The following is a 27,374-nucleotide window of genomic DNA, read 5'->3' as shown; positions in this document are numbered from 1 at the left end:
ATTGAATGTATTTGTATTTAAACGGTGTGAATCATTCATTTTATAAAAATAAATAAAAAATAAATAAATAAATAGAGAGAGAGAGAGAGAGAGAGAGAGAGAGAATGCCGTTGAGACTGTAATTTTGTATCCTTTCGTTCCTTTTTTTTTGACACTTTCACTTAAGGGATGATGTGGAGACAAAATAGGGTTAGAGATGTGGAGATGGTGGCCCCTCTCTCCTCGCACGAGCCTGTGTCGTGATGTATAAATAGAGAATGCTTCAACGTCACGCAAAACTTTCGCTTGGAAATTAAATAAGTTGCATATATTCTCTTTTAAGGTTCTTTGTTATTGTTGCATCTACTGTGCTAGATTAAAAGGGAGCCATAGCAATGTCAAGCATGGTTATGTTTTCTATTATTTGTATAAATTTTCGATTTGATGCTAGGATTGCTAGATTAGAGCGCACCTATCAGGCACAAAGTGAGAGGGATATTGCAATGTTTTTGACAAAGCTTCTATCATGGCATGGTTGAGCATTATCCTCTAGAGCAATATGCATCTATTGATGGATATAGAACTGAATTCTGTCCGATGGTACTTTGAGAAATTTTATACTTATGATATTAGTTCCTTCAAGAATGATGTCCACCAAAGCTCTTCTTTGATCACGAAATCTCATCCTTTTAGCCTCTTGCGATCTTTTGTTTTCAAACTCAAGTTGGTGTCTACTTTACCTTTGGCTTTGAGGAAGAATTAAAATCATATGATTGATTAGGTCCATTGATTGATTGATTATGTTAAACTTAGTCGGTCTTACTAAATTTGGTCAACTTTCTAGTCTATATAAAGGCTGCTTCTGTATATTGTAACAGGCGGATAGAAATATAATTTTTTTCTCTTATTTTTTTTTTTCAATAATGCCAACAAAAATTGAAAGTGTGATTAGCAATCCATACCAGAAACATGAGCAGCTAAACAAATAAAGGATAACTTTGACTTGATAATTGATTTTAGTTGCTCTTTACCCATGGTGTCTAAATTTCACTTCATATGCATTCAACTGTATGGAAATTTAACAAAAAAAGTTTAAGGTTGTGAGTTGTTTTTTTTTTTTTTCCGCATATTCACAACATAAAATGAAAAGGAAAAATTGGATGTGTTGCGAAGCATGTTATAATCCAATGTCGTTGTAATAACCATTTGCACTAACTATATTTTTTTTTCCTAAAAAAAGTTGAGAGTATTTGGATTTGATAGTTCGTTTAGTTTTGCAAAGTATCATAATCAAAATTTTAATATTTATTGGAGTTTTGCTGCATATTAGCTTAGTTGTCGTCTCAGAAAACCGTACATATGGTATTCATAGTGCCAAATCGTGTTTTGTATAATTTTTTCTAGACTTTTTGATATTCTAACATGCTTGAATCTCAAACAACCATTCACGGATGCAAAGCATAAAAGAGCATGTATATCTAGATCCAATTTCTCCTTCATATTCAACTCTTTTTTTTTCTTTTTTTTTTGTTGGGTAGGGGTTGAAGGGAGGAAGGATGACCTGCCTGCATTTTACTTATAATTACTCATCTCTTAATAGGGAGACCAGCCACAGAATTAAAATTTAAAAATATGCAACCTTATCTATTTTTTTCTCTTATACAGGATATAATTGAGATTTTATTTTTGGGTTCATGAGTTTTATAGTGAAATCAAAATAAATGAATTCAAGGCATGGTTATTTTGGTTACTTTTTATAAAACAAGCTTTGCTAGCACTGATAAATCATTAATCTTGGGTTTTTGTGAAAAAGGCCCTCTAAAAATTTGTTTTATATTGAATAGTATTTTGTGGTTTCATGGTTCCACAAAACTCACATACAGCCGCATAATTCCAAAACTTTACCAGCCATCTTTTTTCTATCTCTATAATTTAAATTATTCGTATCACACCCTAAATTCGAGATATAATATGGCCATGCTATCGTGGGTACCGCCTATAGTAACACAAAGCCAACAATACTAATTTTGTATGTAAATTAATCTTAAATAAAATATAATAAAAAGATCCAAATCGACGATGAGATCAATGATGATCGTTGGTGGCTTGAAGGAGGGGGGTGGCCTTTAAGAGTCCGACTTTCTTCGGGAGTTGCCGAGGGGAGTCTTCCTCCAACTAGGCATGTGCAAGGTGTGTGTTCCACTTTTTTTTTTTTTTGTAGGCCGAGGATATCTTATTAATAGGCTGGTCCAATGAACCAGGCCATCATAATTCGAGTATTATTTCATGGTCCATAGCCCTTGGTCACAATGGAATGTTGCCATAATGGTTTTTAAAGTACTTTAGATATTGTTGCTGGTGGTCCAAACCGAGAACGATTGACACGACGGTGTGAACGGGGTTCCGCCTGAGTTGTCTTGGTTGGTGCTGGTTGCGCTCCACCTTCCGCCAAGGAACCTGCAAACAAGCCTTGCACCACCACCAGGGTGGTGATGGCCCTCCGACGGTCAAGTCAGAGGAGATTGGAGGAGGAGAGATGATAATCACAAGTGGGAGAGAGTGCTCTGGGAGGTATTGCTTACCCCCCCTTCTCCCCCCAGCCGCATATATACCTGGCTGGGAGGTCTCTCAGGGGGGTTTGTCGTCGTGGGGCACGATAGAATGGCCACTGACATGGCCGTTACGGGGCGTCGTGGAGCAGCGCTGGGTACGGTCATGGCAGGGCGTAGTGGAGCTCCGCTTTGTACGGTTGATACAGGAGATCGTGGGCAGCATCGGGTACAGCCGTTGCAGGGAGTAGTGGAGCAGGAGGCCGCGGCGTGCCTCTGGAGAATAGCCTGTCGTTATCAAAAGATCTCCGACTCGGGGTCGGAATGCTGGATCATAGGGCAGCCGACCCGGGGTCGGGCTGCGAAGCCGAGGAGGTCCGACTCGGGGTCGGAGTGCTGGATCATAGGGCAGCCGACCCGGGGTCGGGCTGCGGAGCCGAGGAGGTCCGACTCGGGGTCGGAGTGCTGGATCATAGGGCAGCTGTAGCTTTCCTGGATACGCGTGCCGATCACGTGGGGCATGGCGGCTCAATTCCCCCATAACAGTAGCCCCCCACTTCCGAGCCTGGAACCAGAAGGGGAACAGGTGAAGGGAGTGATGTTTCGAGATTGCCGCCATCCTTCGGAGAGGCGCGCGCGCTTCAAGCTTCCCGCCTTCTTTATGGCGTATGGCGGTTGCTGCTGACCTGGCAACCTGAGGATTTCGGCGGACATCCTTCCTTACTGGTGTCGATTCGCCTTTGGGGTGCGAGCGACCCTTCGGCGGCCCGGCGTCTTCTGGCGTCATCGAGGTGTCACTTGCCCTTTCGCCTATTTAATCGGGGGCCCTCCCCCGTCCGTCTTCTTCTTTACGGACATTTTCGAGTTTCTCCTTTGCGCTACCATTGTTGCCGCCGAAACGTTCGCTTGCTTTTCCTTTGACGCTCTCGGAGCCGTTCTTCCTCCTCTTCAAGTGAGTTTCCCACTCTTCTACTTTGAGCTCTTCATACTTTTTCTTTTTGTACTAGTGCACCCCAGTCGTTCCGGCCTTTCCCTCCTTCTTGACCCCGTCCTGACCGTAGATTGGCCATTAGGGATGGGCGAAGTGGGAGCAGATAGCATCAAGTCAAAACTGGTCGCCGAGGACTTAGACGGATTTGTGGCTCGGTACCACCTTCCCGAGGCCTGCAATGTCACGCTCCCAGGGCCTGAGGAGAGGATGTCTCATCCTCCTCGAGGGAAGATCGCCATCAATGAGGGCATCCTCCAGGCCGGGTTCCGCTTTCCCCCTTCAGACCTAGTCTTACAGGTGCTCCGGGGTTTAGGAATGGCACCGACGCAACTGGTGCCGAACTCGTGGCGTGCTCTGACGGTCTTCCAGGTTCTCTGTCGCTTGCATGCGATTCCCGCCACCTTGAACGTTTTCTGGGAGCTCTACGGCCTGAGCGGCCACCCCCAGGACAAAGGGTGGTGGTGCTTCGCAGCGCGGCGAGGGTGCGGCCTTGTCAAGGAGGGTCCTACCTCCATTCACCACTGGAAGGAGCGCTTCTTTTTCGTTGATGCAGACCCCTCCTGGGAAATCAGGGCAATCTGGGGGACGCCGGTGAAGTCCCCAATTGGCCTGTCGAAGTTGTCGAGGGAGGAATCCGAGGGCGTCGCCGCCTTGAAGGGGTTGGTCGCCGAGGGCCAGCTTCCCCCGGTGGGCCGCCTTATTTCTGAGGATACCTTGGTGAACGTCGGTTTGAGCTCGGTCCCCACCGACCGTGAGTCCGCCATCGTTTCTTTAGCTCTTTTCTTCTCTTTCGTTCCTTCTTCCTTTCGGTTTCTCAGTCCCTGACCATCCCGTCCTTCTTGCAGAGGTCGACGACGTCATGCGGTCGGTGAAGTCGAAGGCTGTTGGTAGGGCGTCCCTGCTGGAAGCAGTCCGGAGGAGGAAACGAGCTCTTCCGAGCGGGGCCCCACCGGCGAAGAAGTCCCGTAAGGAGATACCTCCGATGCCGACCGACGAGTCCGGGCCCACCGGTCAGGGAGATGTCGTGGGCACCGACCGGCAGCTGACGCTGTATCAGCCCTCCGGTGGTAAGGTTGCCGCTACTCCGGAGGTGCCACCTGAGCCTGCTCAAGACGGACGGGTCGGACGTGATCGGTCCCCGACCCGGCCTTCGACTCGGTCGGCTCCTGATGACTCGAGGAGGGACGCGCCGAGGCCCCGGCCGAGCGGGACCCTATCAATTCCTGGGGCGACCCCCGCCCCGAGCGCGATCAGCCGGACTCTTCCCCAGGCGATGGATAAGGGTAAGGCTGCAGAACCACCATCCGGCTCCGGGGAGAAATCGGGGTCTGCCTTCACTACCGATGGCGCCCGAAATCTCATCGAAACAGTGTTGCTGGAGAAGGACCGTCGGCGGGTCCGGGAGTTGGATGTCTCTGACGTTGGGGCCGCCAGCTGCGTCTGTCTCATGTCGGTGAGTGTTCTTCTGGCCGTCTTTCACCATTTATTGGCTCTGTTGTTCTCCGCCTGACTCCCTTATTTTTCCTATTTCTTAGCTCGCCCAGTACATGATCCGTCTGGAGGAGTGCTACAAGGAACAGGCGGGGCTTTTGGCGAAGGCCGAGGACCGGCTGAAAGCAATGGAAGAGGGAGGCCGGGCTGCGGCAGGCAGGACGACCGGGGACCTCGAGGCGAGGCTCCGGGAGGCCGAAGAGCGGGCACTCGGCTTCGCCGCCCTGGAGGAGCAACTGTCAGAGGCTCGGGAGCAACTCAAAGCCGCCTCGGGCCTCGAAAGCAGGGTCAAGAAGGCGGAGGAACGGGCTGAAAAGCAGTCCCGGAAGATCGCGGACTATCGAGAGCGGTGGGAGAAGGCCCAGCGGTCTGCCGACAACGCCTACGACCGAATCCGCTCTTTTGAAGCCAAACTAGGCGAACTGGAGTCGGCCCTGGAGAAGTCATGCACGGACGTCCAAGAGCTCCGTTCGCGCCTGAAGGAAGCCGAGGCCGCTCGGGTTGCTACCGAGGCGAAGCATAAAGAGGCTCAGGCTGATCTGCTGAGGGTCTCCTCTGAGGCCGAAGGCCGGATTGTGGCGAAGGTCTTGGAGGCCAAGGCTCAGATTATGGAGCGAGCTGAGGCGGAGCTGGCCGAGAAGAGGGCGGAAATCGGGCGTCAGGCGGTAGAGGCTTATCGCCAGTCCGCCGAGTTCGCCCATGATATGTCGGAGGCAGTGCGGACCTATCGCCAGTCTGACGAGTTTGTCCATGACGCGTCGGACGCGGGGGCCGAAGCCTTCACCTTGGGCTTCGAGGAGGGCCTGGCAAGGGTGTCGGCTAAGTATCCCGAAGTTGACCTGAGCGAGATCTCCCTTCTGGACTCCTCTCCGGCGCCATCGCCTGCTGGTGAGGAGTGTTAGTTGAGCGGCCGCGATACGCGGGTTCTTCGAGGAGGATGCGGCCTGGGCGCGAGCGGAGACACGTGGACCTAGGGGTATACGTCACCCGGATCGTCCTGCACAAAGAATGCGATTTAAGGAGAATGACGCTTAGGAAATCGCGGGGAGATACGCCTCGGGAGCCGGAACGGCTCCGGATTCAGTGCGCCTGCATTTATTGGAGCCACCCGTATCGGAACTACCAGGGGGCCGCAGCTTGGCTATAAATACAGGTGCAGGTACGATGGAATTTGCCAAGCCGGAGCTGCAGGTTGCCATGGATCGCGGACCTCCTCCTTGGCATATGACTGAGAGACTCCTGTCGAAGGAAAGGGGAGGCGCTCCCCTTACAACTTCAGCCAACTAGCCGTTTCATCTGGGATCAACAAGGAGGGTCTCCCCGGCGGAACTCCGCTCTAGGCGTTTCATCCGGGATCACATCTCCCCTCCTTGAAGTTCAGCCTCCCGGTTGAGCTCTGCGCCGGACGCTCAATCCGGGACCGCGCCTCCATATACTCTTCCCCCTTGAATCCCTTCTCTTCCCTACCACTGGGGAAGATGGGAATATCCTTTGGAGGCGGCGTTCCCCTGGGGGCAGCGGGAGCTTCTTCTGCGGCGGCTCCTCCTCTTTTTGGTGAGGTGCTGGATGGCGCCTCCGGTTAGAAGCACCCACTTCTGGTGGGACTGCAGCCGCCCTGGGTTGAGGGTTTGGGTCCCCACCTCTTCTTTACTTTCTTTACTCCCTAATTCCCCTCTGGGAATTCCTTGTAATCACACGAGCACGCCACTGTAACCAGAAATTATTGAAATGAAAAGTATTGCACCTTTTTAAATTGTCTTTCTGGCCTTGTTGTTCTACTGGTAATACATCCGCAGGTTAGCGGAATTCCAGCCCCTTGGAATTTCTCGGCCATCTAGGGCTTCCAACTGGTAGGAGCCAGGTCGGTTTACCCAACGAACTTTATACGGGCCTTCCCAATTTGGCGCTAGCTTCCCACCTTCCGTAGGTTGAGATGCCTTAGCTCGCCTCAGCACCAGATCTCCAATTCTGAAAAGCTTCGGTCGGACTTTGGAGTTGTAATATCGGGCCACCCTCTGCTGATACATTGCCATCCGTACCTGAGCCATTTCCCTTGCCTCTTCCAAGAGATCCAAGTTCCCTCGGAGTTGCTCTGAATTGGCCTCGGGTCGGTGCGCGGCCACCCGAGGCGAGGGGAGTCCGAGCTCCACGGGGGCAACGGCTTCCGTGCCATAGGTTAGGCTGAAAGGCGTCTCTCCAGTAGGAGTCCGTTGTGTGGTCCGATACGCCCAAAGGACATTCTCGAGTTCCTCGACCCAAGCTTGCCCCGTCCGGCCGATCCGCGCTTTGATACCTTGGAGGATTGTCCGATTTGTGACCTCGGCCTCGCCGTTGGTTTGGGGATGCGACACGGATGTGAACCGATGCTCGATCCCGAATTCCTCGCAGAAGTCCCGGAAGTGCTTGTTATCAAACTGTCGACCGTTATCCGAGATGAGGACCCGAGGTACTCCAAATCGGACAATGATGTTCTTCTTCACGAACTTCCGGACTTGTGCCTCCGTGATGGTGGCCAGTGGCTCTGCCTCCACCCACTTGGTGAAGTAGTCGATGGCGACAATCAAAAATTTCCGCTGGGCCGAAGCGACGGGGAATGGTCCGAGGATATCCATTCCCCACTGTGCGAAGGGCCAGGGCGCGGTGATTGGCGCCAAGGGGACAGAGGGGACTCTCTGGACGTTGGCGTGGCGCTGGCAGGCGTCGCATTTCCGCACGTGGTCCTTCGAGTCCTCCAACAAGGTCGGCCAATAGTAGCCTTGCCTCATGATCTTATGCGCCAAGGACCTAGCCCCCAAGTGCGATCCGCAGATGCCTTCGTGGACTTCGCCGAGGGCGTAGGCCGCTTCCGCGGGGCGGAGGCACCTTAAGAGGGGGGCGGTAAACGAGGTCCGATACAGCCTCCCTTCATAAAGTACGTAGTGGGCGGACTTCTTTACAAGCCGCCGGGCCTGATCTTCGTCTTCAGGGAGGATTCCTTCGGCGAGGTAGGCGACGAGCGGGTCCATCCAAGACGGCTCCGGATCAATTGCCATCACCGCTCCAGCCCCGTCAATGCTCGGGGCATCCAGGGTCTCCAGGTAGATTGCCCTCGACAAGTTGTGCGCGTCTGCGTCCACTAGGCGGGACAACCTGTCGGCCCTGGCATTTTCGCTCCTCGGGACCTGCTGAATGTCAACACTGCCGAGGTCGGGAATGAGTGTTTGCACCTTCCGGACGTAGCTCTGCATGGTCGGGCTCCGCGCCTCGAACTCCCCTCGAACCTGCCCGACCACCAGCTGGGAGTCGGTGAAGACTTTCAGACGCCGGATGCCGAGCTCCTTGGCGAGTTTGAGTCCCGCGACTAGGGCCTCGTACTCCGCCTCATTGTTGGTCACTGGAAATCCGAACCTCAAGGCATACTCGGCTATCACTCCATCGGGATTGGTGAGGACCAGCCCAGCCCCTCCACCTTCAGGGTTCGACGACCCGTCAATGTGGAGCGTCCAGATCGGGAGATCGAGGCTGGGTGTCTCCGGCGGCTTAGGTTCCGCCTCCTGCACAGTGCACTCAGCGAGAAAGTCCGCGAGCACCTGGGCCTTGATGGCTGGTCGGGGCTGGTAGCGGATGTCGAACTCACCAAGTTCTACTGCCCACTTCACCAGCCGTCCCGCATTCTCTGGATTGCTGAGAATCTGCCGCAGTGGTTGATCGGTCAAAAGGGTGACAGAATGAGCCTGGAAATAGGGGCGAAGCCTCCTGGTCGCAGTCAGCAGCGCGAAGGCGATCTTCTCAGCCTTCGTGTACCGCGTCTCGGCATCCCGGAGGACTCGGCTGATGTAGTATACAGGCTTCTGAAGTCTTGCCTCTTCCCGAACCAGTACTGCGCTGACTGCGGTTGGGGAGACCGCCAGGTAAAGGTAGAGCATCTCCCCCTCTTGCGGCTTGGACAGCAGGGGAGGAGACGCCATGTACTCCTTGAGCTGGTCGAACGCCGCATGACATTCGGCCGTCCAGAGGAAGTCTTTTGGGCGCTTCAACACCTTGAAGAATGGTTGGCAGCGTTCGGCCGACTTTGCCACAAATCGTCCGAGCGCGGCGACCCTTCCAGCGAGCTCCTGAACCTCCTTCACTTTGGTCGGAGGGGACATATCTTGGATGGCTTTGATCTTGTCCGGGTTGGCCTCGATCCCGCGCTGGTTGACAATGAAACCGAGGAACCTCCCGGCCGAAGCACCAAAAGCGCACTTTGCTGGGTTTAGCTTCATGCGAAACTTTCGCAAGGTGGTGAAAGTCTCCTCCAGATCTGCAATGTGCTGGTCTGCATGGCGGCTTTTTACCAGCATATCGTCCACGTACACCTCCATATTCCGGCCGATCTGCTCCTTGAAGATTTTATTGACGAGGCGCTGGTAAGTGGCGCCAGCGTTCTTCAGACCGAAGGGCATTACCTTGTAACAGTACAGCCCCCGGTCTGTTATGAAGGCAGTTTTCTCCTCGTCCTGTGGAGCCATCATTATTTGGTTGTAGCCGGAGAAGGCGTCCATAAAAGACAGTAGCTGATATCCGGAAGTCGCGTCGACCAGTTGGTCTATCCGTGGAAGCGGAAAGCTATCCTTGGGGCACGCCTTGTTCAGGTCGGTGTAGTCGACGCACATCCTCCACTTCCCGCTCGCCTTCCGGACAAGTACGATGTTTGCCAGCCACTCGGGGTAGCTCACCTCTCTTATGAAACCTGCCTCCAAGAGTTTGTCTACCTCCTGGTCGACCACCCGGATCCGATCCGGGGCACAGTGTCTCTTCTTTTGCTTTACTGGTCGGTGGGTCGGGTCGACGTTGAGGGCGTGAGAAACGACCTCCGGGTCGATCCCAGGTACATCGGCCGCCGACCAGGCAAACACATCTGCATTGGCTCGGAGGAATTCCACTAACCGGAGCCGAGCTTCCAAGTCGAGGTTGGCACCGACCCGGACCGTGCGGTCCGGGCGGCCTTCTTCGAGGGGAACTTCGATTACGCCCTCGGCCGGCTCCCCGTGCCGCAAGGCCACTTCGTCTCTGGCGTCAAGTGACTCGACGCTTAGGGCCTCCATGGGCTTCTTCCCTTTGAGAGTTGCTAGGAAACACTGCCGTGCGGTCGGCTGGTCACCTCGGACCTCTCCAATCCCGGCCGCTGTGGGGAACCGCATGAGCAAATGGTAGGTAGAAACCACCGCGCGAAGGGCGTTCAGTCCGGGTCGTCCGAGGATAGCGTTGTAGGCCGAGGGGACACGGACGACCAAGAACCCGAGCCGCACCGTGGCTTCTGCGGATGCAATGCCCGCAGTCACAGGCAGCTCGATGACACCTTCGGCCGAGATAGCGTCTCCAGTGAATCCTATGAGGGGGGTGGATGTTTTGTGCAACAATTGTCGGGAAAAGCCCATCTTTTGGAAGGCCTCGTAATACAAAATATCAGCTGAGCTTCCACTATCCACAAGAACACGCCTTACATCATAGTCCGCCATAGTGAGAGAGATCACCATGGCGTCATCGTGGGGAGTCTGAACCCCCTTTACATCTTCATCACAAAAAGTGATTACATTTCCGACCCGCTGCCTCTTCGCGACGGCCACTCCTGATACTTCCGCCGAGCCCCCTGCGTTCCTCACGGGCCGAGAGCAGCCCCCAGTGATGGTGTGGATCACTCCCGCAACGGGTCGATTCTGCTCCCGAGGCTCCTGAAGGGCCGGGTCGGCTGGACGCGGGTCTGCGGGGGGACGTCGGTCGTTTACATATCGACCGAGACGCCCTCGGCGAATGAGAGCCTCGATCTCGTCCCGAAGCTGGAAGCAGTCTTCGGTATCGTGGCCGTGGTCTCGGTGGTACTCACAGTACGCCCGAGAAGGCTTCCTCCCAGGGATCTTCTTCATCTGCCTCGGGACCGGGAGGTCCTCCCGCCCCTTGACCTCCATGAGGATCTGGGCCCGGGGGGCCAGGAGTGGGGTGTACCGGTTGAAGCGTCGGTGCGGAGAACGAGGGCGTGTGGCGCCGTGGTTCCTTGCTGGTGACGGGCTTCTGCGCCGGCGTTGAGGCGTCGGGCTCCTCCTCTGGGGTGCCTCTTTTCGCCTTTTCTTCCCGGGCTTTAGAGGGGCCTCGGCGGCCTCCTTGTTCCGGTGGGAGGCTGCCTCCTCGGCGTCTGCATACTGGTTTGCCCGAGACAACAGCTCCGGGAAGCTCCGCGGCAGGCGTTTGTCCAGGGAGAAGGTGAGTCTGCCCTTCCGGAAGCCTCGCTTCAGGGCTGAGAGAGCCACCTCCTGGCTCAAATTCCGGACCTCCAGTGTTGCCTTGTTGAAGCGGGTGAGATAATCCCGCAGGCTCTCTCCCTCGTTCTGCCGGACATCGAAGAGGGAGTCGGAGACCAGTCTTCGCCGGCTACTGACGGCGAAATGGCTGATGAAGAGACGGGTGAACTGGTGGAAGGACTGGATGGAATTAGCCTCCAGTCCGGCGAACCACGCCCTTGCCGGGCCGCGGAGGGTCGCCGGGAAGGCCTTGCAGAGGAGAGGATCCGATGCTCCATGGAGGAGCATAAGAGTCCTGAAACTCTCCACGTGGTCCCGTGGGTCCGCCGCCCCGTCGTAGGGTTCGATCGCCGGCATTTTGAACCCCGGCGGGTTTAGGGTTCGCAGGATCCTTGAGGCAAGCGCCGGCTGGGAGGAGATTTCCAAGTCGGCGAAGGGATCTTTGGAGTGGCCCTTCAGGACCTGGAGCTGTCTGTGGAGATCGTCCACCCGCCGGTCCAGGGAGCGCGACCGGTGGGTGGGGAGACAAGGAGCGGCGCGAGGGGGACCGACTGGAGTGCGGGCCCCTCGAGGACTGGGGTGTCTGAGAACGCGCCCGGGTCCGCCTCTCGTACCCCGCGCAGCTCCGATGAGAAGGTCCTGGCAGAATGGACCGCACTCGAGAATCCTCCCCGCGCCGGCGCTCCTCTCCATGGGAGAGGAAGGAGCGCGGGTTGTGAGGAAGAGGCGAGTGCTCGGGGAGCAGCGGCTCCTGAGCCCGCTGCGGCACCCGAGAGATCACACCCTGCAGGTTCTGCACTGCCTCCGCGAGGGTGCGAACCTGCTGGGCTAGCTGGTCGAACTGAGCAGGTTCGACCGTCTGAATGGGAGGAGAAGCGGTGGAATGCTGCTGAGAGTGTGTTGGGGACGCAGCAGCCTCCCGGCCAGAGGCGCGAGAGGCTCCGCGACCGGAAGCATTGGAAGCTCCGCGACCACCTCGCCGTGCCATTACGATCGTTCGAAGGTTCAGTGCCCTCCTTCTAGCGCCAACTGTTGCTGGTGGTCCAAACCGAGAACGATTGACACGACGGTGTGAACGGGGGTTCCGCCTGAGTTGTCTTGGTTGGTGCTGGTTGCGCTCCACCTTCCGCCAAGGAACCTGCAAACAAGCCTTGCACCACCACCAGGGTGGTGATGGCCCTCCGACGGTCAAGTCAGAGGAGATTGGAGGAGGAGAGATGATAATCACAAGTGGGAGAGAGTGCTCTGGGAGGTATTGCTTACCCCCCCCTTCTCCCCCCAGCCGCATATATACCTGGCTGGGAGGTCTCTCAGGGGGTTTGTCGTCGTGGGGCACGATAGAATGGCCACTGACATGGCCGTTACGGGGCGTCGTGGAGCAGCGCTGGGTACGGTCATGGCAGGGCGTAGTGGAGCTCCGCTTTGTACGGTTGATACAGGAGATCGTGGGCAGCATCGGGTACAGCCGTTGCAGGGGAGTAGTGGAGCAGGAGGCCGCGGCGTGCCTCTGGAGAATAGCCTGTCGTTATCAAAAGATCTCCGACTCGGGGTCGGAATGCTGGATCATAGGGCAGCCGACCCGGGGTCGGGCTGCGAAGCCGAGGAGGTCCGACTCGGGGTCGGAGTGCTGGATCATAGGGCAGCCGACCCGGGGTCGGGCTGCGGAGCCGAGGAGGTCCGACTCGGGGTCGGAGTGCTGGATCATAGGGCAGCTGTAGCTTTCCTGGATACGCGTGCCGATCACGTGGGGCATGGCGGCTCAATTCCCCCATAACAGATATAAATACATATATACCTATAATATATATATATACATGCAGATATATTATATATATATATATATATATATATATATATATATATATATATATATATATATATATATATATATATATATATATATATATATATATATATACATATATACATGCATGCATGCATGCGTACATAACACAAACATGCTCACATACATACATATAGACACAAGAAGAGTGGACCGGTTTAAAAGAAGATAGCATTTATTTTTATATAATCACATCTATTGGTGCTTTACCTTGATACAATTATGATCTTCCTTACAAATGAGTTGCATAGCCTAACATTTTCCAAAGCCGAAGCCTACGGTCAGACAATTTGAACATCATTATAGATTTTTAAATTATGATCATCACGGGACTCTAAAAGGAGGAGGAAAATTGAAATTGAATGGGATGCAACCAAAATTTCCATAACCACTTTAAAATAATCAAGTACATGAACTGAGAAATAATGGCGCATCATCCTCCTGCACGCACATTTTAAGTACAATCATATGATTGTTGAAGTACAGAAAAAAATTCAATTGTTTCGTCTGTTTGTCTAATCATATGATCATCGAATTCCATAAAAATTTTCCCATTTGTTTCGTTTGCTATGTCTTGCATTGGGAAGCATAGTTACGGCCCGAGTACGAAAACAGGCTTTTAAGTGAAGCAGGAGCTCTCTTTCCCAACTTCCCACAGTGCGTATCGGAGACACAGTGCTAAATAATTTACCCTACGTCTCACAGGGCGCCGATATTCGCCCCCATCATTTCCCCACACCAAAAAGCAAGGCCGAGTGCTGTCGCTTTTTTTTTTGCTAAGGTGGGTCCCTTCTCTGGCTTTAGGTCCGGCTGCATGGAGTCCCATGACGACGCCATCATAATTATAGAGTTTTTTTTTTTACATAAATATTTTTTAAATATCAAATTTTGTATGAATTTTTTTTAAATTAATATATATATATATATATATAGTTATAAAATACTTGTTTTACTATTCTATTTTTTTATTCTTATTTTTGTATATATAGCCGTGCTATCTAAAATCATTAAAAAATTAATGGTTTGAAATTAAAATGACTAAAATATTTTTAATAGGTAGATTTGCAAAAAGAAATATTTATAAGATGATCGCGGTAGACGACAAAAGAAAATAATAAAATTTTATTTTATTTTTAATTAAAATAAATATATTTTTTATTAATGGTGTTAGAAGAATCATTATATTAAGAATATTTGTGCAAAAACAATGTTTTATGAGGTTACAAAAATAAATGTAAATTTGAAGAGCGTATTCATGTAAATTTAAATTTTTAGAAGGACATTCATGAAAAAAAACTTAATTATAACTTATTATAATATAACCAATAACTATTATTTATTATTTTTATTGTTTAATATAATAATATTTTTGGGAATTCAAAATTTTCGGAACTTTATTTTAAAAGGGTGTTGTATCCAGAATCATATGATTTTATAAAATGAGTAATATTGCTGCTTTCTATTTTGAGTATCGTTTCAATAGACCCTTGTTAATTTAATACTTCAAAATATAAGATGGAAAAATAATGGCCGTTATGACTGTTACGACGATCATCAGCAGTTCATGTGGGATCCGTTATAACGGAATCACGCCGTTAATGAAACTGTACTTCCAGGCGGAGACGGAGATTATTCCGTCCCGTTCTCTTGTTCACCTTTCCGTGTAGAAGTCGGCGATCGCAGCAGCTGGAGAGAGAAATCCGGAAGCGACGCCGAGAGACCGGCACCGATACGTCTTTCTTGGCTCCAAGAAATTCCGATTCTTGCCACGCAATCAATCTATCTCCTCTGTCGATCATTCTTCCAAAATCTCGCCCTTTAATTCCTTTCTTTTCTTTTCCTTTTTGTTGATTCTTCTTTACCAAGTTTCCATTTTGAGTCGGACTTTTCTTCTTGGGATTCTTTAAAAATTCGATTTTTCCGGGGGGTTTTAGGTGCTTTCAGTCGGTGGGCAGCGCTATCTTTCCATGACAAACAGGTAACCTTTTTTTCTCTTCGAGTGATTAATAGTTCTTTTTCTTGTTTTTCTCTTTCTCAATTACTCCAAACCTGTTTCTGGTTTTAGACTAACTGGCGGGATTCTTGAAATCTGCATTATGAGTTTTTAAAAAAAGATTTATTAGAGGAATCTGTTGCTCGGTGAAATTTAGAGTTTTTAGCTAATTTGGTTCGTTGCGATTTCTACATGTGAAGATTTCAACAAGATTTGAGGTATCACACTGATTCTTGGCTGCTGAATTAATTTTTTTTTTAAGCGATGAAGGATGAAGATAGCTTTGGCCAAGATTAGAGAATAAAAGTTACCGATGGATACTTTCCTATTGTAATCTTAAGAGCTGAATTTTTACTTGAAGGTAGTGTAGGGTTAAATTTTTTTTGTAGGGTATATATTAGAAGCACTGTGAATATAAAATCGTAATTTACAGTTACTCCGATCTTGTGGGAATGTGGTCACATTGATTTGCACTATATCTTTCTTTTATTTCTACTCTCTCCTTTTCGTCTCTTTTCCTTCTTCTCTGTGCCCCAGCCACCTTCGTTCTGTTCTCACTTCTCAGTTTACAAGACATTCTCACTCCTTGTGGACCATTAGACTTTAAAAACAAGGGAGAAAAACTGCTTGCTTTATCTATAGGTCTGCATGATAGAGTAGGAGTTGGATATTGAACCCAAATCAAATGGTGTCAAGTTGGTTGCTATGGATAAGATGATACGTTTCAGCTTTTGTTATAGGGACTCAAACTCATGAATTTAAAAGAAGAGATACTTAATGGAGCATTTCATTTATTTTATCCACCAGTATTTTCGTGGAGGAAAAGCCATGATTGATTTGGTGTATCTTGTTGTTGGTGTTGTTTGTTTTTCTCCTATCCCTCATTAGTTCAAACACCAAAATATATGTTTTTAAATATGATAATCAAGAACAAACTTGTCGAGTGTCATTGTTCCATGTGTTTTCTTCATTGACTTGAATTTTCATTCTAGAAGAACAATGTGGAATTTCCCTGTGCGTCTTCCATATGCGATATTCTGATTTAACACTTTTAGATTTAATCTTTTCGAGGGGCACCATCCTCGTTCTAGCAATGACTATAATCATTGCTGTTTTTAATGCCGCCTGTCATTTCTTTGTCATTCAGATAATCACTTCGGGGCATGGATGTTACTTTTACCTGTTCTGAGGATGTTCAGTGCTTGAAAGGGTGGAAATATTTCCAGCAAATTTAAATGGCAACTGCGAAGTGAATCACCTCTAACTGCTCAGATGGTTGATGATGTGCTCCTGAGATAGAGTTGTCTGCATACCAAGGTTGCCAAGTTCTGGTAGTGAGAGCCATCAGGGCTTCTTAATGATGAAGGACCGAAAGCGGAACCAATTGCTGATTTAGACCTGTTTTTTGACAGACTGTATAACTATTATTGTGAGAAGGGGCTTTCATGCATTATAGTCAAGTGGATATTTGAAATTCTGTCTCTGATCTTTGTGGAATGTTTTATTTGGTTTTTCTTATTGGTTGTTGATTGGCATGCCCTGTGGAATGTGAAGTGTGGGATCGATGCATTTGAATCAGGTAGCAAGCCTTGCGATCTGGCAAAGAAGGCAATTAAACCTCATCCATTGGTACCTTTCACCAATTACAAAAGCGATAATTGTTGGGTCCATGGTTATAATGACAATCTACGGACTGTTCAACATTCTAAAGTTCATTGTGCAGTTCAAAAACGCTCTGAAAATTCATCACTTCTATTATAATAGGTAAATTTACAGTTCTGTTCAATTTGCAGTTTAATTTCTTAAACTAAAATGGACCAAGGTTCAATTTATATCCTGTGTATCTTTCAGTCTTAATGTTACAGATCGCGAAATTCAAACAACACCATGGCCTGTCATTTAGAAAAGTTGTTCAACTACAGCACTCACAACGACTCTGTGTGGTCAAAGATCTTTCTGCGCATGATGTGGTGATGCGATAATGCGCAAGGAGAACTACTTGATTGGGATGCTAAATAAAGGTGTCTTGCCTTTCCAATGCTGGGTGGATCCTGGTGCTGGTCCAGCTGTCAAATCCAGGAAGAATGGAAGGAAAAATCATTTGATACTGACAAAGACTCTTGAATGGACGCTAAATTGTTGCATATTTCAGAGCTGTTTGACAAGTAGGCATTGGTTTCATTCTGTACTCTATATACTTTGTGGATTTTGTTTTAACTGATCACCACACACATTGCTTGAACTTTTATCACTTTAAACTTTGGATTACATCCAGGAAGTTGCACATGCTTCCTGTATAAAAAATCTTGAAATTTCTTTAATGAGATTTTAAAATCTTTTTACATGATACTAGAGTTGGAGTCTGGAATCATTTAGTGGTACATGCTCACTCTGGATTTTTTTCTGCAGTAAATTCTGTGTTCAGAGGGATTTTGTCACAAACCCTCATTATAAAAAGAGGCTATAATTATCGGGACTGGGATGCTTCTCATTTCGCCATGCCTGGTTATCTTTATGTTGGTGTATTATTTCTGAGGCACGCTGAACAATTTTATATCATCCAAGTATAGTGTATTCTCGAAGGTGGTCTAACTTATCAAGTGGATCTTCAGAGAATTTAATGAGGTAATTTCTCTAAATGGCTTCAATTGATAACATCTGAAAACAAACATTTAAACCTCAGATCTGGTTTTCACTAAAATTCTCTTATCAACTTATGTCATTGCTTATGTGTTTTTTTTTATTATATATATATATATATTATATATATATATATATATATATAATATATTCGTTATTGGAATTTTGAAATTTGAACATTAGGTTTCCTTGGCCAATGCATAAACTTTTTTTCTTCCTTTCTGAATAATTAGTTGTTTTGTTATCATTATTATAACATGTAACAGTTAGAAACTAATTTGCTTGTCTATCAGTTAAGGCATCAACTCTGATAGGTTGGTTTATAAGGTTTGATTTCTTATTTGCATTGCTTAAGATCATCGACTCGTCACAACCATTGCCTTCCTACTGCCCTAACCCTCCAACCCCTCACCTTGAGGAAAGGGCCAAAACTGCATGTATACATGCAAATCATCATGCCATTTATGTTTAGCTTAATTTCTACCAGTATGCCTTTTCCTGTCTTGTTCTGAGTTAACAATAATGCTTAACCAGCATGCCTTTTTTACTGTATGTTAACAATGATTCTTAACCGGCATTCCTTTTTCCATTATGCTCTTGAGTCAATAATAATGCTGTTATTGCTACAAAAAGATTTGACATGAATAAAAGGATATTTCTTTTCCTGGATTATTATGTAAACTTTCACTATACAAATTGAGATGGTTTAATTGTTTGAGCATGCGAAGTGAAAAGCAGAGGATGTCTTTGTAAGGGGGTGACATAAGCACAAGTAGAAGAGTGAGGAGTATGACTGAGGAGTATGACCAGGCCTAACATTACTTATGTGAGGTAGTGCTGAGGATTTTAAGTGACTTGATTTATTATGAGGTCAACTTTAGATAGACAAGAATGCTGGAGAAAGATTTTAAGATTACAGCCCAACAACTGAGGCTGAGAAGTAGCGTCGATACAAAATTTTTGAAATCTGGAATACACAAATTGAAACTGCATGGTATACTACTATACATAATATGAATTGGGGCTAGAGTGGAGTATGCTTGTCCACGCAGCTTTACCACAACCTTTCTTTATGATATTTTGTTTCAATTTTTGGCAAGCTCCTTTATCTGTCAACCAGCATAAGTGAGAATTCTAGAAAAACTGTTCAGGCCTGCTGTAAGGTGACTGCAGTTGGAAATTTTTGTTGAGTCCTTGCATGAGCTAAAATGTCCAAGCCACCTATATTGATGGATTTGGGTTTGATAGTGTTGCACATTTTTTCTTTTACTCAAACTAGAAGTATCTTATGCCAACTAATATTGTCAAATTAATATCTAGATGTATAAACCATCAGTGTGACCAAGTCCGCCGTACCGTACGGTCGGCGTACCGGTGGCCGGCCGACGGTACGGTACGGTCCGTCCGTCCGTACGGCCGGTACGGTACCGTACCGGCCGTATGCGGGTGGTTTCAAAAACCCAAGCGCGCGGCGCTGTGGTTCTAAAAAAAAAAATCGTACCGGTGCGAACCGGCCGGTTCGCACCGGGTACGAGGCCTGGTACCGGCCGGTACGGGCTCCGAACCGGCCGGTTACGGGCCCGAACCGGCCGTACGCACCCGTTACCGGCCGGTTCGGATAAAAAATCGGGATTATACCGGTTTTTATCCGTTCCGGTACGTCTAGGACCGGACCGGTACGTACCGGCCCGTACCGGCCGGTACGGGCCGGTACGGCATTCCATGAGTGTGACTGATTATCCTGACTGTTGTTCTCAATTATTTCTTCTTCTAAGTAGAATTTTCTTATCAAATGGAGCTATTGGCTGAGTTTAAATTGTATAAACTATCAGACCGTGGTTACAGAAGCATGTGTATTAAGGCTTGTCCTTTTGGCATCATAATTGACATTAGATTTTATGGAGGAACCATTATGGCAAGTGTATCTTTTCCATATAAAGATTATTATTAGAAGAGTACACGTTCATAGATTTAATCTCTATTAACTCATTAGTATCTTCTATTTGAGTGTATTTTAAGCCAATGATTTCTCAGGCTTTGTGAAGTAAGAAAAACCCTCATCTTTTGACAACTTATGTGAAATGTTCTGCTGAATCGTTTTGAATCTGTACCAATTTTTTTTTAAAAAACATTGCATCTTCTTATTTCTTGCCATTGCTTACCTCAAATTTTGTTCTGATGCACTCTAAAAATAAATTATTCAGTTTCTTTAGATGGATGAGAACTCTAATATTATTCATGGAACTGCTAGTTTGATTCAAATCTACAAGCTTCTCATGTTATTTTATAATCCTGGTTCCTGAAAGATGAAACAAAACTCATGAAATGCATGGAGTATGCATAATAAATTAAGTGGTGCGTCATGCATGATCAGTTATGCGGAGCATCGAGTTCATGTCTGTTATGGAAACCCATTTGGATGCAGTTTTACACAACCAGGTAAACTTATAATTATAAACTCTCTTTTCTTTTACTTATGTTCAGGTTGACCACTTATTCAAACATCGAATCAGCAATAGCATGGAACATGCTTCAAATTATCTCAAGCAGTTTCCATCACCTCGCATCAATATAATTGCCAAATTCATGTCTTTTGCGTCTGGTGGCTTTGTTTCTATTTTGATCATCATTGGATTTATAGATGAATCTCTGCTAGAGGGTCATGTAAGTCCATTACTGAAAATCACCTTGCCTTTGCATTACTCTCCTTAATGTAAAAAGTGTGATTTCAACTTTTTGCACTTGTAATTGGTTCTGCAGATTCTTGGTTCGCAACTTGTTGTGGTATGCTGCTGTTTTGGTGCTATGACTGCTATTAAGTCGAGCAGCCGTGGTTGATGAGCTTCAAGTTCTTGATCCGGAAGGAGCAATGTCTCTTTTGTCCAGCATACCCATTATATGGCAAAGAGTGGCGTGGTAAAGAACACAGTGCTTTGGTTCGAGCAGGAATTTGAAACCCTATTTCAGGTTAATTGATTAACTACAGATGGTCAAGATATGCTTTAAGCTGTGGTTTCAATTGGTTGTGAAATACTATTGATCTTTGCATCATCGTATATGAGACTTTTCTGTTATACCATTATTTTCCTTCTCAATAAAGCTCTTACCATCACCACTCTATTGACTCCATGTATATATTCATGAAAAACGGCTTCCCATGAATAGACTTTTTGCAGCTAACTGCATGTTGCTTTATTGCACATAGGCATTTGCTTCATAGCCGTGATGATGTGGGCTAGCAGAAAAATAGGTAATTGAAACTTGTCTTGATATTTAAATAAATAAAAGCTGAGAGGCTTATTTTGCTGAGAGTTTTATTTATTTCATAAGTATACCATCTGATTCTTCTAGAAATGATTCCTTACACATGCAATTGATGTATGAAGAATGTCAATAAAAGATTGCTGATTGTCAATAAAAAATTGTGTTTCTACAATTGAAAATCTATGACCTTACATGATTGAAGCACCAAAATGGTTCATATTTTACCTTTAGTCTTGCTTAACATCGTTCACAATAAATGAAATTCACATCAGGAATAGGGCACTCCAAAATCGATTAACTAGCAATAGCTTGAAACTAGTTTTCCATGAGGTAAGGGACACATTGAAAGGCATATATCTACAATATTTCCTTTTTTTATTAGCCATGTAAGCTAATCAAGGTAAGGGGTGCTGGCTTGAAACACCATTGTGGTTGATACCAAGCCTGGATGAGGAAGGTGGAGGGTTAATGTCAGGTTGATGGCCGGTTATAAAAGAGGTCAATAACCATGAATGTATCCATATTTGATTGATTAGCCATTAAGCTCCTTTCCATTCAGTGACCCTACTAGCCATGTTAATGGGTTACACTTATTAAGCATTTGAAGATTCAACTTTCTAATTGGAAGTGACAGTCTATTGTTTTTTTTCATTTTTTTTGTGTGGGTAAACCAGCCTATTGTTTGTTTAAACTTTGAAGTGAGGCTGAATACATAGAAGTGATGACTTTAAGTTTGCAACCTAGAAAGATTTTGGTATTAAAATGGGGATAACAACTTATAGAAGCAACTCAGTTCAATTCAATTAATGTTGTTCACAACATTGGAGATTTGCTTGAGTCTGCACAAGGATTGTTATGCCGGTTATGCCTAGACTGGTGCCCGACGCACGGTTCAATATGCCAACATGCCATTTTTGGCTGGGCCTGTACTGACATAGCGGAGAGGACGAGGGAGAGAAAAAGAGAGAGAGAGAGAGAGAGGGGAGGTAGGGAGAGGGAGAGGGAGAGGAAGAAAGGAGGGAGAGAGGGAGGGAGGGAGAGCGCGTCTTGACACAGTAGAGAGGAGGGGGTGGGAGAACAAGAGAGAGGAAAAGAGAGAGAGAGTGGGGGAGGGAGGGCCGACGTCAGGTGGAGGCTGACAAAGGGCTGGGGAGCCGCGCGGAGTGGTGGAGGAAGGTCCCTTCCCCTCTCTGGCTTTTTCTCTCTTTCAGTTTTTCATTTTTCTTGCCAAAATTGTCCAATCCACTGCCGTTGCGGCTCGGCCATCCCCGAATCGGGCAGTTTGGGACAATTCGGCCATCCTTGCTCTTGGCAGCTTCAAACAAGTGAGAACACCTACATCCTGAATTTCATGCACTCAAATTGAATTTGTTGGAGAAGTTTGGTGGGTCATGGTCATCAAAGAAACAACATAATGTTATTTGTAGCATAAATAGATGTAATGCATGCTTAGGAAGTCCTAAGCTGTCAAGTTGCCAGCTTAAAGTAGAGGTATCATATAAGCATTGAGCAGCTTGTTTTGGTGGTTCTGTCAAGGAGGACACCAACTTAAAAATGTTTGAGAGCCCCAAATAATTGAGTAAATTTGAAGTTGAAGTATAAGGGAGAGAAATTTTCTTCAAAGAGAAGAAAGAGAATGCTAATTGCTGTACTTCTGTTAAGGGTGCAAGGAACCTATATATATTTTGGGTCTAGCTTGACCTGGATATTTTAGGGCCACTGACTATCGCCCATATTCAACTCACTCCTTATTCTGTTGGCGGGTTGGATACTCAAACTGGATCCAAGTCATGTAGGTTAGACTTCCATTTTGAAAATAATTTATATTGGATCAAATCAAGTTGCGTCCAAATCTGCTGTATCCATACCCAGTTTGTATTAGGATGCTGTTTGGAACTCACGTCTCATCCAGATCTACCAGTCGACATGCAATGTTAGGTGCTGCTGCTTTTCATTTATTCTTTTACTTGGAGGTGCTGTAGGCTGTGATGAAGAAAGAAAGAAACCAAGATATTTAAGAGATGGTTGAAAGCAGTATTAAGTAGTTTAAAATACCAGCTGTTATTCTCAAAACACCCACTGATTTGTTTTGTAAGCTGAATACATGATAAAGCAATGTGAACTCTTTGTAATCTTATCTTTATTATATTGGAAGCTACCTCCAATATGAGAAGAGGAAAAAATATGAGTGTTGTGGTGTCTTTATCAAGCAATGTGAACTTTTTGTAACCTTATCTTTATGATATTGGAGGCTACCTCCAATATAAGAAGAGAAAAAAAAATATGTGTTGTGACATGTATAGACAGATGTGTGGTCACTTATGAATGATAAATTTTAAATTCACTCCCTAAGAAATTAAAAATTAAGGTGAGGGAGACTTTGATATATGCGGCATATTTTGTAGAGAACTCTGTGATTCAGAGTGATTTCTCGGCTTTTGCTTCCTCAAAAACAATATCCTGGTCATAAAATTTATGGTACATTTAAATAATTTTTCTTACAAAGATTATTACATTGTCAGTTAAAGATGGTGCAAGCTCTGCTTTTTAAGCTAAACAGGAATTCTTCGTTCCTTGATATCTGTAACAGCGGCAAATAGCAAAACTAGATATAGCATACATTTGTGTATATGCGTTCATGTCCATGCGTGCATGTATATGTACATATGTATCCAATGTTAAAGTTGGCTTTCAAAACAGCAACAAACTCTTTAATCTTTATACTTCTTAACTTTACAGTATACTGGCATGATGCTGCTGGAGGAGATGGTCTCAATCTTTCTTACCCCAATTCTGCTCATATTTGTCATACCGAAGGCAACGTCCAGACCTGCCGTTAAAATACTAAATATATGCTGCATGCATCTTATAATTTAACAATTTTTTCAAACATTTTGCAGTGCGTTGATGACATTTTGCATTTCATATCAGACTTCACCATGTATATTGATGGGGTTGGTCATGTTTGCAGGTATTGTGCTTGTATTCTTCTCGATTGTATCTTAGAAACATTCTTGAATCATTTCCTTTTTCTTGAGATATCAGGTTGATGCAAGCTAATTTAATCTCTTACTTTTTGTATAATAGTTTGAGCGTGTTTGACTTTGAAAGACATGGCAATAGGAAGTATGGTTCACCATGTGATGCAGCGAAGGACAGGAGGAGTATTCAAGGGAAAATGGAGAAATCTTTCTTAAGGTACTGCTTCTCTGTAATTAGTTGGTATGACTGACCACATTTCTTTAGGCTTTCATTGTTGATCATTTGATCTTAAACATGCTGTTAGTTTTTGATACAAGTGTATCATCTGATTATTTTGCAACTCGGGGTTTATGAAGAGCCATGCTTATTCTTTTTACCGATGCCCTATCAGTCCTATTGCTCTATGTAGAATTCATTGATTAAGCTTTCACCACTTCCTCTGAATTGGCATCTTCCACCTCAACTTATATTGTAAGATTGTGGGCCATTTATTTATTTATCTACTTTTTTAATTTTATTTTGGGTCTTCATACGACTTTGTTTTCCCCCCAAAATAACATTTTATCCCAGTTCATCATTTAGTTGGCTAGTCATCTGCGGTTAATTGATGCTCGAGTTATTACTGCCCACATGGAGCTATATATCATTTTCTTAATGGCTCTCCTGACGATGAATTGCTATTGCTTGACATGTAACTATGGAAGTCATGTTTGTTATTTTATTTTGTATTCCATTCAGTTGGTCTCTTGACTTGATTCTGTTTCGAATTTTGTACAGCTTCCAGAGTGCATATCCAACCTGGGAACCAAGTGCCCATGGCCAAAAGTTTCTATCCACTCTTCGCAATTGTAGGCAGAGTCAGGAGCCTCAGGAAACTGATCAGAATTATTTACTAACCCGAACGTGGCAATTTGCCCCATGTTTGAGAGGCCAAGGTGGTGCCATTCACAGATTCACCTTGCAGAAAGGACTCTGTCATAATGAGGATGTACCTAAAACCGGCCATCATCTGCGTCCCTTTTTGTTATCAAATCCTGATCAAAGGCCTTATCTGCTGGATTGTTATTATGTTTCTAACCCTGTAGACGTGGGGGAAGATTTGAAAGACTCTCCTCCGTCACCAAATGAAATGGCCTTTGAGCCAGACCAAGGTTCGTCATCAGCACACAATGAGCTACGAATGGAAATCAATGATGAAGATGAGAGCTGGGGTCCTCTCTCAGAGAGACAGCAGAGTTACCTTGATGCCTCCGTATCCAGTCTTTTATTCAGGAACAATGTCTATCAGCACCGAGATCCAGAGCATCGCACTGTGAGCCATTGGTGGGGCCCGTGCAATCCCTGAGTCATCTGGGCTTCAGACCAGTTTTCTTGAACCTCCCAGCTTTGGTCACCACAATTATAGTCATCACAGTGATGATATCTATGATGGAACTGCAGGGCAACAAGGCGGCACTGATGGTGGCACAAACTGGATTAACCTTCACAATCTATCCAAGACAACTTACATGAATGAATCAGACAGTGTGGAAGTACTCAACCTCCCATTTGTTGATGATCATGCTGGGCCACCAAAAAACCTTTCCATTAGAATAATACCGAGAAGTAATGGTCCAGTATAGTGAAAAATCCATCATTAGCTAGCAGTTTGCTAACCTCTTTAAGGGCCACGTTTGATGTCATAAAACATGATGACAAAGGTGCGATTGATTTGGGGTGAAAGAAAGGGCAATATTCTTTTGTACATTTTATAGATTTATCCAGTGCCAGCCCTACATTCCTCTGGATATTCTATCTACTAATGTAAGGGATGTCTTCCATTTTTTCTCTGAGACAATTCCATCATAGTGATATTCTTGAAAGCATTTGCAAGTTACCAGGAAGAAAAAAGCTTTTCTGAGGTTGATAGCATAATTGGTCGGTTTATTGGCCTTGTTTAAACATGTAGAAAGGCACATACAGGTACATATACTCCTTGAGGCCAAAATTAGAGTAGTTGTCTGAAATCTCTGCACCAATATGGATGTACATCAGGTTTGGCTAATTGTCTTCCAGGTGAGTGTAGTTCTTCCTTTGAGTGTCTTTATATATATTACAGCGTCTCGTATCAGATATATGTTGTGGATCTTTTTATCAGAATATTGGCACTGATTCTTAATATCTACAGATGATGAAATGACATTGGCAGCACTTGAATTGCTGGTTCTAACACTGTCAGAGACTCAGAAATAATTTATAGTGTTAGGTTTTGATATTTTAATACAAGCTGGATCTAGTGTGGACCATGTTGCAACATAAATAGGTTTAGCTTCTTGTGGTGTTTCTTTTGAGAAGAAGATGGGGAATGGCATATTGAAACTCATTTAGAACATGAACTGCGATGAAAGCGTGACTCGAACCTAGGTCTCCTGTACCCAATCTCTAGTGATTGAACCAGTGGCAGTTAGCAGGATAGAAGTTCTTCCTTGATGAGGCACAAGCCTGCCACTGCGTGGTTCGCTTGGCCCTGTTGTGAGTCTCATAAATCTTGTCATGCCAAGAGATTTTTTGTGTGGCTGCCCAAGTCCTTGTAGCATCTCTCAGAAAAATTCATATTACAGAAGTTTACAACTAGCCAGTCAGTTCTATTTGCTATATTTAAAATAGAAAGTCTTCTGTGGCCTCTTCCTGTTAGGTTCCTCATTTATTGTTTGATACTCTTTGGTCAGTGTTGTTTCATTGAATGCTAAAGCAGCAGACCGAGTTAGATTAAGACAGATTACATGGAAGTCCTCTTTTATGTTGCCTAATCTAGAAAAATCATAAGAATGCTCTTGGCAAAACACCTAATTGATGGTCATGTTGGAACTTTGTGAGAACTTCCACAACCACAAGTCTTACTGTTTATCGATTTTGTTCTAATTAATACTTTAGTGTTAATTAGAATTGCAGTTAATGTTCAACTCAATCAGATGATTATTTTTCTAAAAAATTGTAAAAAAATCAATGAAAGGCCAGAGCAAGTTTATAAAGTCAGTTTCAAGCAAATCATACCCTCTAATAATTACTTCACAGAGCATTACTTTCCCTGGTGGGCGCTGGGAAACAGAGTAGTGGTTTGCAAATTGGGACTTAATAGAAATTAGAGCTTTGAAAAGGCATACGCGTGGAGAAGTTAATCTAGTCATGTATTCATCGGCTGCGACGAAAAAAGTTCTTACAAATTCTGCATGACGGGATGTCAAAGAAATGTTACAGAAAAAGGGAAAAAGAAAAGGTAGTCATGTTGAGGGTTAAACAGTGGGTGCGAAACACTTTCGAACACCAAACTCATCTACCGTTCTCTATGCCGCTAGAGTGGGGCCTATCAATTCGAACAAGCCCGCCTCCGCATAGCAGTCTTTAC

At 45.8% G+C, this 27,374-nt stretch overlaps 1 pseudogene; it reads left to right on the top strand.

Annotated features, from left to right (window-relative positions):
• Positions 1-16,309: 16,309 nt before the first annotated feature.
• LOC103705455 lies at positions 16,310-26,168 on the top strand (annotated as a pseudogene).
• The last annotated feature ends 1,206 nt before the right edge of the window (positions 26,169-27,374 follow it).

Source organism: Phoenix dactylifera, chromosome 17 (genome assembly GCF_009389715.1).
Source record: "Phoenix dactylifera cultivar Barhee BC4 chromosome 17, palm_55x_up_171113_PBpolish2nd_filt_p, whole genome shotgun sequence".
NCBI lineage: Eukaryota > Viridiplantae > Streptophyta > Magnoliopsida > Arecales > Arecaceae > Phoenix > Phoenix dactylifera.
This window is presented reverse-complemented; position numbering and strand designations above follow the sequence as displayed.